The sequence below is a fragment of the Aotus nancymaae genome, unplaced genomic scaffold (genome assembly GCF_030222135.1).
Source record: "Aotus nancymaae isolate 86718 unplaced genomic scaffold, 86718_ANA_hifiasm-v0.15.2.pri h1tg000020l, whole genome shotgun sequence".
Lineage (NCBI taxonomy): Eukaryota > Metazoa > Chordata > Mammalia > Primates > Aotidae > Aotus > Aotus nancymaae.
The window spans coordinates 19,070,804-19,084,957 of NW_026988432.1; positions in this window are offsets into that span (position 1 = coordinate 19,070,804).

Genomic DNA, 14,154 nt, shown 5'->3' on the forward strand with positions numbered 1-14,154 from the left:
TTGGGGGTAAAGATCTGGCTTTTAAATGTTCCTTAAAAGTTCATGCACGTCTATAAATAATGGCCTTGAGAGTTCTTCCTCATTAGTCCAAAGTGAGATAGATCTTTGTAAATCCAGACAAGCTTGTGGTTTCAATATATGGAACTCCATTGATGTAATCTTCAAAGTACTCATAGATCTGGAAACTGACTCAGGATTTTTTCCTTTATACAATTTAACTGAAGATGATACTCCAACTAAAAAAAGAAAATGTCAGAATGATACATTATTTCACAGTTGGACAGGGTTTACAAGACCCAGTGCAGTAGAAAATCTGTTGGTCCCTGGATCTGTGTACAGTGGAGGAAAGGAAGCAGGAGTTATGTGGCTTAAATGACATTCATTGTCTCCCATCCCTCATTCCATGCTCAGCCTGCTTTGTGACCTTTCTGACTCAGCCTCTGTAGGAGCCACTCAGGTGATCCACAGACACAGACTCAGTACATCCCCTGCAGCCCATTCTTGCCACCATCTTCCAAAGAATTAGGGAAATTTTCTCATTTCGATTTCAACTTTGCAATAGTAGCTAAGTGTCATACTAGTATTCCACACCCTTCCTTCATGATGAATTATCTAAACCTAAATACTTGATGCTGACCATGGAAAGACTACACCTACTTATCTAAATTTATTCATTCACTCAATCATTCATTCTGACATTAACACATATTCATTGGGCACCAGGCTCTGTATCAAATACATATTGTTAAAGAATAGTTTTTATTTAATTAATTTATTTGTTTATTTTGAGACGGAGTTTCGTTCTTTTTGCCCCGACTGGAGTGCAATGGTGTGGATCTCAGCTCACTGCACACTCTGAGTCCCAGGTTCAAGTGATTCTCCTGCCTCAGCCTCCTAAGTACCTGGGATTACAGGTGTGCACCACCACGCCCAGCTAATTTTTTGTATTTTTAATACAGATGGGGTTTCACCATGTTGCCCAGGCTGGTCTTGAACTCCTGACCTCAGGTGATTCACCCACCTCGGCCTCCCAAAGTGCTGGGATTACAGGCATGAGTCACCGCACCCAGCTTTAAGAATAGTTTATAAAACAAAGTTTAAATCATGATGCAACAAATATACAATGAACACGTATCAGAGATTTTAACTCATTAACGAGGGAATCAGAAAGGTGTTACAATTAATTCAGAGGAGAATCCAAAGACCAGATTAATATGTCAGACCATTGAAATGAAGTTGCTGGTCCAGGCGCAGTGGCTTACGCCTGTAATCCCAGCACTTTGGGAGGTTGAGGTAGGTGGATCACCTGAGGTCAGGAGTTCGAGACCAGCCTGGCCGACATGGTGAAACCCCGTCTCTACTAAAAATACAAAAAATTAGCTAGACTTGGTGGCGTGCGCATGTAGTCCCAGCTACTCGGGAGGCTGAGGCAGGAGAATTGCTTGAACCCAGGAGGCGGAGGTTGCAGTGAGCCAAGATCGGCATTACACTCCAGCCTGAGCAATAAGAGCAAAACTCCGTCTTAAAAAAAGAAAGAAAGAAAAAAAAAGAAATGAACTTGCTTCTAGATGCAAAACTGGCTTCCTCCACAGTGGCGGAGGGAATTCAATTGAATCTATACCTGACAGAATTTATTTAATTATAAACAAGATTCACTTGCATCACTATCAGTTTTCTACAAGTTCACTCCTATCTCAGAGTTGTAAAATAGCATAGTCATGAGACAAAGACGAAGACAACCCAGGCAGATGAGCTAGTCAGGATTTCCACACAACAGTTCAGTCTTCACCAGTTTTCCCTTAGAGTTTGCAGAATACAATGTTGACCAAACCCAATGTCTGCTTAAGACAAGGAATGGGAGTAGTGAGTGCTCTGTGGATAGCAAGAAGTATACAGATCCAGGGGAGAGCCCTTCGGTCCATGTGAAAAGATGAGAGGAGATGGCTTGGGAAACAGGGTAGAAAGAATACCATCCTGTAAAAGCACAGAGCCAGAAACATCACAGCAAGGTTGGAGAACTACAGTTGCTTCAGGATTGCTGGGGATACTGATGGGAAAGGGACAGAGACCAGGATGTAAAAGGCAGTGAAGACCAGATGATGTCATGCCAAAATTCTGAGATTTTATTCTATAGATACATGTCTACCACAGAGCCATCTATGCCCCACTGGTGTTATACAAGATGCTTTTAAGTCATACATGGATAAACATTTTTATCTTAGTAGTTATACGTTAATTCAGAAAAGAAAAATAGCTGCCAGTCAAAACTGCCATTTCAATCCATAGTATTGATTAGGATGATGTTAAATTTCCTTGTTAAAATTTGATTTTAAGAAAGTGTATTAAATACCCAAAAGTACAGGTGGTATGTGGATATGTCAAAACCCCTAAAGCTGTTAAATGTTTACAGTTTGAGAAACTCTGCTTTAAGTGATGGAGAATAATTGAAATATTTTAAGTAGAATGGTGATTTCACTTTTGGGCTTTTGAAACATCTCTTGGGCAGCAATGTAGGGAGGGGAAAGACTGGAAGTCCAAGAAGTATTCTAATAACGTAGATGGGAAAAAAGGCCTCCAAGAGCCACAACACTGGGCATGGAGAGGAGGGACACACTGAACAAATATTTGGGATTATTTTTCACTAGTCTGTGGTCGTACCCAGTTGTATGAATCACAATGCATTAAAGAATGCTTAAACTTTTTTTTTTTGAAATGGAGTTTTGCTCTTCTTGCCCAGGCTGGAGTGCAATGGAGCAAACTTGGCTCACTGCAATCTCCGCCTCCTGGGTTTAAGTGATTCTCCTGCCTCAGCCTCCCAAGTAGCTGGGACTACAGCTACCATGCCTGGCTATTTTTTGTATTTTTAGTAGAAACAGGGTTTTATGCCATGTGCCACCATGCCTGGCTAATTTTTGTATTTTTCATAGAAACGGGGTTTCACCATGTTGGTCAGGCTGGTCTCGAACTCCTCACCTCAGTGATCTACCTGCCTTGACCAACTTACGAATGTGTTATTCTACATTCTACTTGCTTTAGTCAGAAGGAAATGAAACAAACATTTTTGTTGTATGGAATATAGTAAGTGTGCAGTAGAGAGGGCAATGGTATTAGAAGATTTAGCCTTGTTGTTAAATGAGTAAGAGTGAAAAGCAGAGATGACAGATTATTCCCAAGAGAAAATTCATGTAACTGTATCAATCAGCAGCTTCTCTGTGATAAACCAGGATTAAATAAAGCAGAATTTAAATAACTGAACATTCCATGTAAGTGGACTTCTTCAGAAAAGTCTTCCTATAGTCAGAGTTTAGGGCTGGATCTTGAAGGGAGCGTTGGATATGTTCCAAGTGAAGGAAATCTGAAGGGTCAAAGGTGCAGGAGGTGGATTTTAACAGGCGGCATTTAAGGGATGGGATACACATTGTTTTGGAAAGAAAAGTGGCTAATAAAAGAAAATGAGAGTTGTGAGAATCTGTGGTTGAATGAGGGCTTGGAACACTAGGAGGATTGAATAGAGTTTGAAAGGCTGGGCGCTGTGGCTCATGTCTGTAATTCTAGCACTTTGGGAGGCCAAGGTGGATGGATCACTTGAGGCCAGGAATTCGAGCCCAGCCTGGCCAACATGTTAAAACTCTGTCTCTACTAAAAATATAAAAAATTAGCCAAGCGTAGTGGTGCATGCTTGTAACCCCAGCTACTTGGGAGGCTGAGGCAGGAGAATTGCTTGAACCTGGGAGGCAGAGGTTACAGTGACCTGAGATGAGATGGCGCCATTACACTCCATCCTGGGCAACAAGAGCCAAACTCCATTCAAAATAGTAATAATAATTATAATAGGGTTTGAAGGTCCAGGCATATATGAACAATGGTTGCAAGAGTATCCAGTTGTTCTAGGGGAAAATTCCCCAAGTTATGTCCTGGGGTACACCAGTTCCTTGAAACACATTATTAATACATTATTTTAAAAAAGAGTTCCATGGCAAAACTAATTTGGTAAACCCTGTGTTAATGTTTTCAGGCTTCTTTTCTGTATGTCTCAGAGCCTTTAATTAATAAACTGCAAAATGTTGTGGCTTCATGGATCTATAGAGTGTCTCCAAACTGACTGGGCCTGTTTTTGCTAAGTGTGTCCCAGAACTAGCGTCCTGCGGATTTTCCTTTAGAAAGTGCTATCTTAGAACATATCTAGTAGATCTCCAAACTCAGGCGCTGCCACGTCTCCTCTCAGTTCAGTCAACTGTCCAGGCAGCACTGACTCTCCTCTGCTCTTCCTACCTGCTGACCTACCCCAGCTGATGCCGCAAACCACTATCGTTTCTCTTCACATCCAGAAATGGTTGTAAAACTTCAGACACGTTTTTAAAAAATGGTACAGCAACAAGAAAAAGGGAAGAGGTTGATCAATTATTTGAGACAACAGGGGTTTTCACTATTGCTCAGACTGGTTGTCAAATTTTTCTCTTTTTTTCCTCCTAAAGTTCATGGTGGGATTTCTGTATTTGATACATGTTTATACATGTGTACATTTTTACAGATTTGTATACATTGAGGTATGGGGTTGAAGAACCTTTATAGGGGGACTGCATGTATTTCTGTCTCTCTCTACCAATCCCTGTCTCTACGTGGAGCGTCCCACCTGGCTTCTACATTGAAACAGAAGTTGTAAATTCTGAAGAAACTGTCCAATTTGCAGAAAAGGTGATAGTGCCTTGAAAAAGGTGTTAACATCTTAAAGCAGGCACCGCTTGGATAGGAAGGGTATATTATCATGTACTAATGCATCCTTGCAGTTAATTTTCAGGTAGAAATTTGGGGGCTTGATAAAAAAAGGATAGTTTAGCCATGCTTTATGAGAAGGAGGACATTTATATGTACTTGCTCCTATGGATATAGCCAGCTTCTCCTTCCTATTCAAGAGAAGCTAGCTGAGCATTAGTATTACAAGAGGAATAACACCAGGCTTTATTATAAAGATGGCATTGTGATAGAACAAGTCTTGAATCAGGCCTAATTTATTATCTATGAAGCAAATCATTTAGAAACTCTGATACTTAAATTATCACAGGGGATATTTCAACTGCAGGTAGAAACTTCAGTTGGGATCTTATTTCTATTGGAAAGTGGGATTTTCAATAGGGTAATAAACTACATTAATCCACAGAATGTTTTTAAATGTGTGACAATAACAAATGCATTGGGGCTATAATGTAATTTATGAAGAAATTCATTCAATCATGTTTACCAACTACCAATCAGTACACTCTTAGGTTTTAAGAGGAATGCCGGTCATATCAGTGTTTCTTCCTCTCCCTTGGCCGCACCTAAGAGTTACACGAGGGAAACAGAATTCCTCAAAAAGCTAAGCATAGAATTACCGTATTATCCAACAATGCCCCTGCTAGGTACATACCCCAAGGAATTGAAAATTCTTTTTAAAAATTAGTATATCCTTGCAATGGAATAATATTCAGCCATGAAAAGGAATGACATTCCTTTTTCTCTTTTTTTAAAAATAAGTGTCTCCTCTGGGCATGGTGGCTCAGGCCTGTAATCCTAGCACTTTGAGAGGCCAAGGCGGGTGGATCACTTAAGGTCAGGAATTTGAGACCAGCCTGAGCAACATGGAGAAACCCCATCTCTACTGAAAATACAAAATTAGCTGGTTGTGGTGGCAGATGCCTGTAGTCCCAGCTACTCAGGAGGCTGAGGCAGGATCACTTGAACCCGGGAGGCGGAGGTTGCAGTGAGTCGAGATTGTGCCATTGCACTCAAGCCTGGGCAACAGGAGCAAAACTCCCATCTCAAAAAAATAATAATTAAAAATAAATAAATAAAAAGTGTCTATTTGTTGTTTTTATTTTTTGTTTTGTTTTTGTTTTGAGACAGGGTCTCACTCTGTCTCCCAGGCTGGAGTGCAGTGACGCTACCTCGACCGATTGCAACCTCTGCCTCCTGGGTTCAAGCAATTCTCATGCCTCAGCCTTCGGAGTAACTGGAATTACAGACATGGACCACCACACTCAGATGATTTTTGTATATTTTAGTAGAGATGGGGTTTCGCCATGTTGGCCAGGCTGGTCTCAAACTCGTGGCCTCAAGTGATCTGCCCATCTTAGCCTTCCAAAGTGCTGGGATTACAGACATGAGCCACCACACTTAGCCTCTTTTTTATTTTTGGATATGGGGTCTCCCTTTGTTGCCCAGGCTAGTCTCAAACCCTTCCTGTGCTCAAACCATCCTCCCACCTTGGTCTCTCAAAAGCATATGATCCCTTCCACACCTGGGATTACAGGCATGAGCCTTTATGTCTGGCCCATAAAAAAGGAATGATATTCTCAGACATGTTCAGCATGGATAAACCTAGATAGTATTGTGCTAAGTGAAATAAGGCACAAAAGGACAAATATTGTCCAACTTCACTTATAGGAGGTACTTCGCATGGTCAAATTCATAGAGACAGGAAGTAGAATAGTGATTGGCAGGGCTAGCGGGAGAAGGGAATGGGGAGGTATTGGTTAGTGGGTACAGAGTTTCTGTTTGAGATGATGAAGTTCTGGGGCTGGCTGGTGGTCATGACTGCACACACTGTGAATGGACTTCAGGCCACTGATTTGCACACTCAAAAATAGTTCAAAGGTAAATTTTATGTTATGTATAGTTTACATAACCGATAAACTATACATATAGTTTATACATACAGTTTATGTATAGTTTACATGACCGATAGCTTGGCTGCAGTCCCCAGAGACAGTGATTTTAATTGGTCTGGGTGGGGCACAGGCAACAGTGGTTTTAAAAGTTCCTCAGATGAGTCTGATGTACAGCCAGGCTTGAGAAGGGATGGGCCATCTCCAGGGGAGCTGGCTCAGCCTTGACTGCATATTAGAATCAATTGGGGAGTTTTAAAATATACCCAGATCTGTGGCTAAAGTAAAAAATAATTTATTGTACACTTAAAAATAACTAAAAGCATACTGGGAATGTTTGAAATACAAAGACATGAGAAATGCGTGAGGTGATGGACACCCCATTTCCTCCGGTGTGATGATTCTACATTATCTGCCTATATCCAAATAGCTCGTGTGTCCCATAAATATAGATACCTGCTATGTACCCATAACAATAAACAAGTAAAGAATTACACTCATGTCTGGGTCTTATACCCAAGATTCTTATTTAATTGGCGTGGAGGTGCTGCCTGGTCACTGAGATTTTTTTTTTCTGATTCCTCAGCTGATTCTAAAATGTGGTTAAGGCTCAAAATCATTGCTCTTGAGAAAGACCAGGATCATTTCACCTTTGGAGAAAAAGTACTTAACATATATCATTGAAGAAATCAAAGACACGGTGGGGGAGGGGCTTCTGGTGAGAGTCAAGGGGCCACATTCTCTATGTATCGTGTATGTGTATGCAGTCAGAATGTGAAAAACGAGAGAAGCAAAGACCAGTAGAGGGCCCAGGAGAAGGGGAGTGAAGATGATCTGTTAGGCTCACTCCTAAGGGAGAAAGGCTCTTTATTCTTCCAGGCTTCCAGCTCCTACCAGCTGCTGCTGCTTTTTTTTTTTTTTTTTCTGAAATGGGAGTTTTGCTCTATCACCCAGGCTGAAGCGCAGTGGTACGATCTTGGCTCACTGCAAACTCCGTCTCCTAGGTTCAAGCAATTCTCTTGCCTCAGCCTCCTGAGTAGCTGGGACTATAGGCCCATGCCACCATGCCTGGCTAATTTTTGTATTTTTAGTACAGATGGGGTTTCACCATATTGGTCAGGCTGGTCTCAAACTCCTGACCTCAGTTGAGCCACCCACCTTAGTCTCCCAAAGTGCTGGAATTACAGGCGTGAGCCACTGAGCCCGGCCTTCCTACCAGTTTCTAATATAGGCACTGCTCCCCTGATCCCCTACTCCATCCCCAACCCCCATTTGAATTCCTCTGACTGTCCAGGAGCAGTTCAGAGCTGACCTGTCCAGCCAGAGTTATAAAAAGACGGGGCTGTTGAGAGTGTCCCAATGAAGAGACCATAGGCTGGTGCATGAAAAATAAGCCTGTTTACCTTTAAAGGACCACTGAGGTGGTAGACATACATCATTCCCCGATGAATTCTGACCGACTTCAGCTTTTTCTTTTTCTTTTCTTTTTTTTTTTTTTGTCTTTTGTCACTCTTATCTGCCTTGGTATTTGTATGTCTGTTCTTCTGTATAGACGCTTTCTCAGTCTGCTTATTAGGTTGCATTACATTCCTGCCGCCTTATTTGTGAAAACCCTACTCCAGCCCTAGGTCCTTGGAACCGAAGCCAACTAGATGAGGGGTGGGGTGGGGATTTAGACCTGCAGCTGAAAGGCAATGAGGGATCAGGGTGGCACCTAGAAGACAGGACGTGTGGAGACAGATGATGAGGCCAGCTCTGCTCTGAGCTTTGGGGTAAGGGTGCTTCCTCGTTAGTCCAACCCATTTCATCGAAGTAGAAGTCCATTAGAAATATTTCAGCGGATGACTCAGCCAGTTATAAAGAGAGCACACTTTCCAGCAACGTTTCCCGTGTACTATGCCCCTCTTCCATTTGCATGTGTCCTGGGGAACCCAGCAGACATTGACAAGGAGACTTGGGCTTCTGGATCCTAACTCCGTTCAGATACAGCTGCCAAAGGGCAGAATGTAAAACAGAACTCATGTTTTCTAGAAGCCTATGATCTAGTTAAGGAGATAAATTATACAAACAAAAAAGTAACAAGCAAGGTTTTGGACATTAGGACTTCTGTATTGTTGATGTATGTAGTTCAGTAGTCTTTCAGAGACTTTTGTCAAAGGGCTTATGGATGAGCCAAGAGCAAAGAGAAATCATTTTCTAGGATCAGGAATGGTGGGTGCAGAGAGTGAGGAATCTTTGTGAAGGCTGATTATAAAGGCATGATTCTTCCTGCATAATAATTGTGTACTTTATTATTATTATTCTAAATGTGAAACCCGTGATCATTCCTGGTTAATGTCAACATTACCCTTTGCAGGTATGCCCACTCAGGCAGAAGGGTGGTTAAATATTATATTCCATGCCTCCAAGGATGACCTGTTCCCAGTCTTCTGGAACTCCTGATAGAGGGAGTTTAGCAGACTCTTCACAAAGTGTTAGGTGCCAAGAATTGATTCAAAGCTCCTGATTGCTGGGCTGTTCATTCAGAGTGTGGGAGTTCCTTGGTGTGGCACACTGTAGACACATTTAATCAGAGGGCAGTGTGGTGGCCTGGATGTTCTCTGAGGTCCTTTTACTCCTGAGGTTCTAAGCGGTAAGGGACTTTGGATAAGGGAGAAGGTAAAGAAAGCTACAGTGGCTAAAGAATGCCTAAGAGAAAAGAAGGGGCCTAGATTGTACCCTGAAGGCTGGACAGAGTTGGAAGCGCATTAGTTCCTCCAGACAGAAGAACATATGATCAAAGACTAACTGTGGACAATTACCACAGATCAAAGACTAGCTGGGGACAATGATCACGGTGACTGCAGGATGGCGAAATACTTATGAAGCAAATAATATGTAAATAAGATTTATTTGTGTCAGGGAGAGGGGCAGCATTTAAATAACTGGGAGTTGAAAATTGTAACATATTAGTTATATGTCTAAAATTAGATGTTGAAAATACACATAGCTATTTCAGAAGAATGGACACAGTATAAAAATACAAGTAAGATTTATTTGTTGGAGGAAGGGGGAGAGGAAGGTACATGTTCAGTTGACTCAACAGTTTAAATCATACTCAAGATAGTTACATATCAGCATATGATAACCCTTATATGATAATTATTCATTAAATTCATTTTGCAAAGCAACATCAGTGAAAGCTTTGCTGTGAAACATTTTTGTAGGAGGCTAGTTGAGATTATTGTCAAATGCCTAGTTGAAAGGGCATTTAGTTAGACGATGCTGTAATTCAAGCTTTTCACTAAGTGACTTAGTGAGTTATGTGTAATGAAGTTTTGCTGTACATAGATGAGAAGTCCGAAGCTCCTGGAAATTCTTATGATATTTTAATAAAGTAAGCAGTCAAGAATTGTTTAATGATAATAAGAGTAGCCTGACACAGGTACATATTTAGTCACCTGTTTAACAATCACAGAATGTCAGCCCTGAAGAGCACCTTAGCTGAGCTAGGCCAAGACCTTCAGCATCAGACAGCCTTGAAGTCTGAGATTTTTCTCTGTCTCTTCCTAAACCTCCACCACAGTGGTTCTCAAAATGTGGTCCTGTATCAGCATCATCAGGGACCTTTATAAAATGCAAATTCTGGCTGGGCGCAGTGGCTTACGCCTGTAATCCCAGTACTTTGGGAGGCTGAGGTGGGTGAGTCACTTGAGGTCAGGGGGTTCGAGACCAGCCTGGCCAACATGATGAAACCCCGTCTCTACCAAAAATATAAAAATTTAGCCAGGTGTGGCAGCACGCACCTGTAATCCCAGCTACTCAGGAGGCTGAGGCAGGAGAATTGCTTGAACCAGGGAGGCGGAGGTTGTAGTGAACCAGGATCTTGTCACTGCACTCCAGCCCGGGCAACAGAGCAAGACTCCGTCTCAAAAAAAAAAGTTAAAAAAATGCAAATTCTTAGGCCCCATCTCTGATTACCTGATTCTCTGAATCAGAAACTGTCGGGTGGGCCCAACAATATGTGGTTTAAAAAGCCCTCCAGCTGATCCTGATCCACACTGGGGTTGGAGAACTGCTTCCTCACACTACAGCTTCAAAATATTTCGAGGCAACAACTTCTCTTAGATCACTCTCAGCCACACAGAGAATACTTCCTGTTTTATGTCTAAATTTATCTTCCTAAATCTTTGAAGAGTGGAGCACACTATTTTCACAAATGTAGATACTTTTCTCACATTCCTTTATAAGCAACAGGCCAGGGTACATCTCAGCAGAAGGGGAGCCAAGCCTGGAAGGGGATGAAGACAGAGCAGGCACTGAGCAGGGACATGGGGAAACAGGGCTGATCTGAGCCATCATTTGATTATTTGATAATCCAAGATCCACTCCAAAGAGGAGCACAGCATGGTCTGGTTTAGGACCTGGGTTTTTAAGACTAATAACACTGAGTCAGAAAAGTACAAGGTCGGGGGAGTGGGGGTGGGGAATCTTTGGAGCTAGGTAGTAGAGAGAAGATGATGGGAATCATCTATACTGGCCAATGTTGCTCTAGAAATTGTCTGAATAAAGCATGACAGAATAGAGAAGGGTCCAACCCTCTGGGGACATAGCATTGACAAGGAAAAAATGGCCTTAGATGACTGGCTGCAATTTAGGGCAGGATTCTACTGTCCCCCTCCCCCTCATTTCTGCCAACCCAGCATTAGCTGAGAAATCCCGGGAGCCAGGATGTCCAAGTAATGAGGACAGAAGGGAGCACGTAGGCGGTCCAACAATGCTGCTGAGGTCTTCCCAGCACTGTTTGTGATCTGTTCCAGAGAAGGGAAGGGCTGTGCAGATGGATGTTGGCTACTGTTTTGTCTGCCTAGAGTGGAGTAGCACTCTGTTCTCAGAAATACTGCTTCCCACAGTGTAGTTTAATGGGATCCTCCAGTTTCTGACTGATCTCCTTCCCTAACTCAGTAATTGACTCAAGGTAGGTATGTTCCCCAAGTTCAGCCCAGAGACGTCTGACCTTCAACCAGATAGAAGATCTTGGGTTTGCTCAGGTGGCAAACTTGTGAGGTATGAGTCTGAGCAGTTTGGTGGCCATGTCCAAGAGGCTGTGCAGAAGCCAGTCTGTGGTGACAAAGAGTGGCTGGTAAACTGAGAGAAGCAGAAACAAGAGACAGAGAAAGGGTGGGTGGCTTTCCAGTCCCAGGTGTGGTCATTCCTGAGGTCCAGCTCATACCCACCCTTCCTGCAGTTCAGTTGGGTGAGCCAACAAGTCTCCCTTTTCTGCCTAAGCGAAATTGTCCCTCTGGATACAGTGTCTAACTTCTTGTCATCTTTCTGGAGATGCTTTAACTGGCAAAGGATCCATCAGGGTTTTGTTTTAGTTTTAGAAGTAAGAATGATTATATTATTTTATTTTCCCGGTGGATAAACAATTATCCTATGCTATTTCTTATTGTGATGAAACACACATTACATAAAATTTACCATTTTAACCATATTTTAGCGTATAGTTTAGTGATGTTAAGTACATTCACATTGTTGTGAAACCATCACCACCATTCACCTCCAGAACTTTTTCACCTTCCCCAACTGAAACTCTATACCCATTAAACAATACCTCCCCATCTCAGGCAACCACCAGAGGATTTCTAGTCAAAAGTAGAATGGTGGTTTTATTTGCATTCTAATACTTTTTTGAAAATAATTCTTGAGGTCTTTGAGACGTTGGGCAGATGAGAGATGAAACTCCCAGGTTCCTTCTCATGGCTACACTTTTCCAGTTGAAATTCACCAACTACTTTTCTATGTCAACTCAGTAGTGGAGGAACCTTATGTTGAACAAGCAGGACTTGGAGGATCTAATTATAATGATATTTTACTTTAAACTCCCACCATTGCTTTAAATGTATTCTGTCGAATTAGCCTTTGTCTCACCCTTGATTAAATTTAGGGCAATATGACTTTTCCATTTATTCATATGTAATAAAAAAGTAATTAGTCTTATAATTAAAATGTTGAATCCTAGGTAATCATCACATAATCAAATCTAGGAGACTTCTCCTCCTCTCCCAAGTTCAGATGAGAAGTCTACAGTGAGGAAAGAAGAAGGTAGATCATTTCCATATGATTCCACCTAATGCTTTAACCTTTTCTTCTGCGGTTTGCCAAGTGTGGTTTCTGACGCTGTAAACATGAACAGCAGGGATGGAGAAGAGGTGTGGGGTACAGGGAATGCTTACCTGGCTGGTACTGTTATGTTGAGCTAACAGTGGGCTCTAGAAACTTGGCAGATATTTAGAGCTCTCTGGTGGCCATATTAATAGACTCTTCTTCAAACACCCAACCCTCATCACTGGGTATCTCTCATTCCTAATTTCCCCAGCTGGGGCAAATACAGCTCTATTTTGGATGGTCATTTCCTTCTTCAGCCATTAAGAACTTCAGATTATTTATGGCTTACTCTGCTGAGGTTTTGTTGCCCCTCCAGGTAACCCCCAGGACAAAATCTAAATTGATCCTTTGTGCTGGCTCTTGCTTGTATGAGGCCCCAAAGGGATTAACAACCCATTAAAGTGGCATTAAAATGACTTCGTAATGAAAACATCTGAACAATCAGCAGCCACAGAAAAATATTAAATTTAAGCAGAGCCTGTCAGCCAAGAATTTTGTGTCCTGCCAGAAGCTTACTTCATAAATCAAGGAAAAATAAACTCCTTCCCAGACAAGGAGATGCTGAGGGAATTTGTCACCACTAGATCAGCTGTACAGGAAATGCTCAAAGGAGTCTTAAACACGGAAATGAAAGATTAATATTCACCATTATGAAAACATACAGAAATATAAAATTCACAGTTCATATAAAACAGTCACACAAAGGAGGAAAAGAAAGGTATCAAGTAGCAACACAACAGAGTTTCATCAAACCACAAAGACAGAGAAAAGAAAAGAAACAAACAATTTATAAAAAACAATTTGAAAACAATCAGCAATATGACAGGAACAAAGCTTCAAATATCAATATTAACCTTGAATGTAAATGGAATAAATGTGCCGCTTAAAAGGTATGGTTTGGCAGAATGGATTTAAAAAACATGATCCAACTATATGCTGCCTACAAAAAACTCACTTCAACCATAAAAACACATAGACTAAAAGTAAAGAGGTGGAAAATGGGATTCCAAGCAAATGAAACCAAAAGTGAGCAGGAATAGCTATGCTTCTATCAGATAAAACAGATTTTAAACCAAAAACAGTAATATAATTTAAAAAATGAAGGCCATTATATAATAATCGAGGGATCAATTCAGCAAGAGGATATAATAATTCAAAACATACATGTACCCAACATCAGAGCACCTAAAGTCACAAAACAAATATTACTAGACCTAAAGAAATATAGACAGCAATACAATAACAGCAGCGGACTTTAACATCCCACTGACAGCACTAGACAACTCATAGAAAGACAGAAAATTAAGAAAGAAACATTGGACTTAAATTGGACTATAGGCCAAATGGACTTAATAGACAT